The following is a 5,802-nucleotide window of genomic DNA, read 5'->3' as shown; positions in this document are numbered from 1 at the left end:
TGAAAAACCTAGAATTAAGCCCTCTATTTATAGGACTTAATTAGGATAAACTTAGCTTGGAAAATAAGCTAGACAAAGGCTTACAAAGCCTTGTTATGGCCGGCCCCCCTTAACTTTAGGATCCAAGCCCATTTTTCAATTTTCACATTTTAATCCTCCTTTTAATTAATTAAATACAATTAACCCTTTAATTATGTTTAATTAATCATTTTGTGATCAAACTAATTAATATATTACTTTAATATATCAATTAATATTATCGAGTTACCGTGTCATTTCATGTGACCCCGTAGACTTAAGTTATTTCCGGACATGCGATTTATTAAGACATGATCACACTCCAACATATTTGTTTGTTGATTTTGAAGTAGGCGAGAAGTTTAATTTGATGATTTAAAATGATTGTTACCGGTAGTGGTGACTGATGGTGGTTGCCGGCTGTGGATCAGTGGGAAGTTCTTTGAGGTGGTTGTTGAAGATTTGTTGGTTATGTGTATGTACATGTTGTATATAAATATTTTGAGATGGACAGTGTGTTGATGCCGCCGACGGTGTTGCCAACGGTGGTTACCGAAATGGTTGTTGAAGATGGTGGTGAACGGCGGCCCTTACGGGCAGATGGTTGAGGATTTAATAGTTCATTTACATGTATATATCTTTGTGTATATCTTTATCTTTACACATTGAGTTTAAGAAATTGTAAAGGCTTGGAACTTATACATTTAGCATAAAGAGTTGTAAGTTGTACGTTTAGCTTGAAGACTTGTAAAAACCAAGTTGGTTTTTAGTATATAAATACTCTCAAACAAGTAACAATCATTATAACAGTGATGAAAAGGAAATGTGCTTTTGGGTCTCATAATAATAACAAAATAATTAAATGTAGAGAAAATGTCACAAATAGTCCCTATGGTTTGTCATATTTGCATTTTGCCCCTTGTGCTTTTTTTCGTTGCAAACGGTCCTTGGTCTTTCCAATTTCGTTACCAACAGTCCCTGACACTAACTTCTGTTAATTTTAGATGTTTAAATCATTCACGTGCGAATCACGTGAGGGTATAATCGTCAATTATGTGATCATAGGGACTATTTGTAGTATTAATCAATTTTTATATTACATACGTATTGTTTGTATTTATATCTCTCACTCATTCATATTCATATTCATATACAATATACAAGTTTGTCTGTTAATTATACATTTCCAAACACACTCGCAACAACATTATTGAAATAAAAAAGATCCCATCAAATTTATCCCCACAATCTTTAACAAAAAAAATTAAATCAAATCAATAATATATGGAGTATATTTTTTCCAAAACAATAATAACAACAAAATCAAATCTAAATCAAAACATTAAAATATCAAATCTATGATATTAGATAGTAGACGGTGAATAAAAAGTGGGGGTTTTCTTTTATCACAGCGTGGCTAAAGAAAAGAGGGTCAGAAGAGTGAAAAGGTAGAGGCGGTGTGGTGGATACGATGGCGACGACGGAGTGTTTGTGAAGAAGGATGAATTCGGTGGTGGTTTTCATGGTATGTGTGTGTGTTTTCAGAAGAGAAAATGTTAAACTCTTAAATCACCACAAGAAAAGAAACATAAAGGTGATTTGAATGAAGTAAATCTTTATGGCTATAATATATATAAAGTAATTCGAATGGAGTTAGAATACTTCGAATGTTTATGGCTTTTATATGCATAATGTAATTTTGAGTTTTAGTTCTTTTTTATTTTTGTTGGTTTCCTTCTATGTTTTGGGTAGTTGATGAGATCCCGATGCATATGTAAATGGGAAATAAGCCTCCCATCTAATATTTTTTGGAAATAATGTTTAACCAAGATGGTGCATCAATACCTCTTCGAAAAGTGAATGATATAGTATTATCAATTCTTTCTACTAGTTATTGTTATTCATGTTTACGCAGCTCTTCCAATGTATGATGATTGATAAAGACTAGATTTTAGTTGTTGATGATTGATAAATTTTCAAGGAAGGATTTGTTGTTTGATGATAAAGAACCTAGTTTGATGATAGGAAAATTAGTCTTTCATGGCCATTATGGGCAATGAGTCCTTCTTTTTTATTGTAATTGTAATTATTTGAGTTATGCTTCGGCGCCTTGCCGTAACATTGTATTATTAATAAAAATTAGCTGTTCTAAAATTAATAAAAAAAAAAAAATTTGCTGAATAGTTGTGTGTTTACTGGTATAAGCGTAAGAGTTGAAGAACATGATAGAGGTTTGGAAAGATTAGGAAAGAAACGGTGGAAATGGACGATTATACCCTTACTGACGGCCTTTGACTAACAGAAGTTAGTGTCAAGGACTGCTAGCAACGAAAACAGAAAGTCCAAGGACCGTCTGCAATGAAAAAAAAGCACAAGGGGCAAAATGCGAATATGACAAATATAAGGACTATTTGTGACATTTTCTCTTAAATGTATAAATAAGTGTGCTGAGTTCTACTTTCTAACTATCGGCAAAGGATTTTAATTAAATATATATAGTAGAGTCAGAAAATTTGTGAATTAGTGCGACACATGTGACTAGTCACTCCAAAAATTCTCAGTAGCTATACATTTATGTGAGTATATGGTTATAATTAATTAATTTTGCTAGTTATAAAAATGAGCGTGAAACATATTAACATTTTTATACATTGTATTGTAATCTCATTAATGATGATGGTTATGAACAGTAATTGTTATATGAACAGTAATTGTTCATAACCATGATTTATATAAATTTAGCTGATTTGTGAAACTGGTTTTAGATTTTGCCTTTGAATCCTGTGACGAATGGTTCGACTCGTCGGGCCTAGCTTCTTAAATTATAGTCTTTTACATCTCTTTTTGGTTTTTGAGGGTTAATATTTTACTGCCACGTGCATGTGTCACCTGTCTTTACTTCTTTATTCCCTTTTTATTAATTGAGAGCTTCTCTTTATCTAAATTACACTCTTCAGGATCTAATTATGTCCACCTCCTCCTTTAATCTTAAGCATTATTATTAGGTAATGTTTTTGTATCTCTTCCATCTTTATGTCTTTCATTCATCGATTATATATACAGGTATCTTATTATCTGCGTGTTCTTAATTTATTATATCTTTGAGATTCTCTTATTAACAAAGATTTGGCATTGGGTGGGAAAATACAACGGGAGAACAATATAGCATTAGTATTGTACACACCCTATAAATTTGGCATTTGGCATAGTGACCTTTAATCTTATTAGCAGCTCAGGTCTCATATATATTTATATATATGCTTCTGCTTAAAATGATTTGACCGGGCCATAGTTTACCCCAGAACCCAACTTTTCAGCTATGTAAGCAACAAAGTTATAATCTTAAGTTATTCGAGATAAAATAGTTACAGAAATATTGATTTATCTGAACTGGAAGGACTTGAATGTGGCCAAATGGGCTGCCTATAGGAGTTGACTGATACACGGAATCTATACACGAGTCATAAGTTGCATTCGGTTAAGTTGGTTTGGTGTCTACCTCTGATTTTTCTGGTCAGCGGTTCGAGTACCTCATATTTCTTTTTGATTAATCTATTTGAAATGTTGGTATCATTAATATTAGCTATTTTCCTATTAATGTTAATTCTCAGTAAGCAATTAACGCAAGAAAGCTTCTTTGTGAACTATTGTTTTGTCTATCACTTTTGGTCACTATCTATATTTTTTTCGTATCTAACACTACTGATATTGTAGTGTCAAAAGAAACTCTCTTACGATGGAAGATGAAAGTTTGGCATCACTTAAGTCAGGAGTCGTGGCAAACACACATCACTAGCTATGTCTTTGTTGACAAATAAATATGTAAGCATTAACCATTCCATAAAGCACAAAAAGTGTTTTTAAAAAAAAAAAAGTCATTTAAGAGTTTCCTTTTAACTTATTATTATTACATATATAAGATATATGTTTTAGTTTGGCCTTTTTTATTCACAATGAGGATTCTATATGTATATGTTTCAGGGTACGGGAATACAAGCAGTAGTACATGGCAACAAGGATCAGAAATTTGTAAAATTGTCTTGAAACACCTTCTTAACTAACCAAACAGATCATTACGTAAGGCTGCAAGGAAGAATGGAAGACGAAAGTAAAAAAGACGACATCCCACTGGTTGTTTTCACTCTCATAGATATCGGGTACCGATAAAGCTAGAATTGGCAGGGAAGCCATCGAGAAAACAAAGGGTCCAGTTATTATAGCGGTTACCGGAATGAGGGTCATCAGCTACTCAGGTAAGGTCACACAATTAAATTAACTTATAAACTAAAAAAGGCAAGTTCTGGCATCAAAACATTTATATTGACTAACCGAATTTTTTTAAACCAAATGCAGGGAGACCCTAGCTTCAATCGACAACCAACACATTTCTATTCCTCAATCCAGAAATTCCAGTGACCGAAAACCTTCTAAACAGGTCAAATCCATCACACTTGAATGCATGAATTTTAAAACATTAGCTTCTGTAGGAAAGCTTGCTGTTTCCTTGAGTAAATAAAACCTCTCAATAATTCCATTACAACAGGAACTACAACTAATTGATATATGAATGTGACAATAGTTGTGACAAAAACATTTAAGTTTAGCTACAACAAGACAAATTTTTTTTGGTAATCTGGCTATATTAAGTTGATCATCTATAGGTCATTCTTAATGTCAATTATCATCTTAACTCAAAGTCCCCTAAACCCATTAATGGAAGAAATCATGGTTTCGGGGAGGTTTATCTGAAATCTCTTTGCCATTAATAGAACTTGCTGCCATGTTTGCCCTTAAACCATAGTGCATGTATGTCATCGCCATGTTGCAGATTATTTTGGTACCGTTTATACTCCTGTTGCATTCAAACTTTTTCTTTTTGCTGTTTTTGTTGGTTTCTAGGGATTGTTTGAAAGCTATTTAGGGTGGTTTGAAGGCTGTTTGGATCCGATGCAGATTATAAGACCAGCATTTCAAAAAGGCACGAACCAAACCGATACAAATATACAGCTGCCACAAGACGCACGAATAGTTCAACATTAGCATACCTAGCTCCGAACCCTTTGTAAAGCAGTCCATGATCGGTTACATGTGAAGGTCATGGCACTCTGTTTAGCTAAAACCATGCAGCAAATCTCTTGCAACATATTTATGATCAGTTACATACAAAGATCATGACATGAAACTGGTTGTAATCAAAGTCGAACATTAACTTTTGAGAAAAACTCATATCCGCATATAACGCATCCCGTTGTTAACTATATGTAACATACGTACTTCTTACATGTCCGACAAACCATCGACAAGAGCACAAATTAGCTCCGCGCAACGCGCGGAAAGATCTTCCTAGTTTGATATATGTGTCAAAATAAGAAGATTAGATTAAGTGAAAAACGTGAGCGTGAAACACATTAACATTTTTTGTATGTCATAGTGATTCTAATAGAAAATATCATGAGATCAACTTGTAAGTAAAGCAATATATAGGGTTTTCTATGTTGGGTGAGTTTTTTAAGTTTCCTGAAAATATGTCATAGTGATTTTAGATAGCAAACTTTCCTCTTGGAATGCGATCGAATCATATCACAAGTTACACAATAACACTTCAGTAGATTAACTATTTAAATAGAAAAAAAATATATTAATAGATTGTGATCGCCAATGGGTTAAAAACCCCAGCGAAATTCCGAAGTCCTGCAATGATGCTTGGATCCTGGAGACCAGGGTTCGAGTCTGAGCAGCCGAGGTTTTACTTTCAATTTAACGTCGTGCCTTCTGTAGCGATTA

At 33.4% G+C, this 5,802-nt stretch overlaps 1 long non-coding RNA gene across 1 annotated transcript; it reads left to right on the top strand.

The window, feature by feature from the left end:
- The first annotated feature begins 3,739 nt into the window (after positions 1-3,739).
- On the top strand, positions 3,740-5,296 carry LOC122606298. Its single transcript, XR_006324854.1, has 4 exons — positions 3,740-3,840; positions 4,000-4,271; positions 4,372-4,453; positions 4,918-5,296. It is a non-coding gene; the product is annotated as an uncharacterized LOC122606298 (long non-coding RNA).
- The last annotated feature ends 506 nt before the right edge of the window (positions 5,297-5,802 follow it).

The sequence above is a fragment of the Erigeron canadensis genome, chromosome 6 (assembly GCF_010389155.1).
Source record: "Erigeron canadensis isolate Cc75 chromosome 6, C_canadensis_v1, whole genome shotgun sequence".
NCBI lineage: Eukaryota > Viridiplantae > Streptophyta > Magnoliopsida > Asterales > Asteraceae > Erigeron > Erigeron canadensis.
Note: the sequence above shows the minus strand (reverse complement) of the source record. Positions and strands in the feature narration are given on the sequence as shown.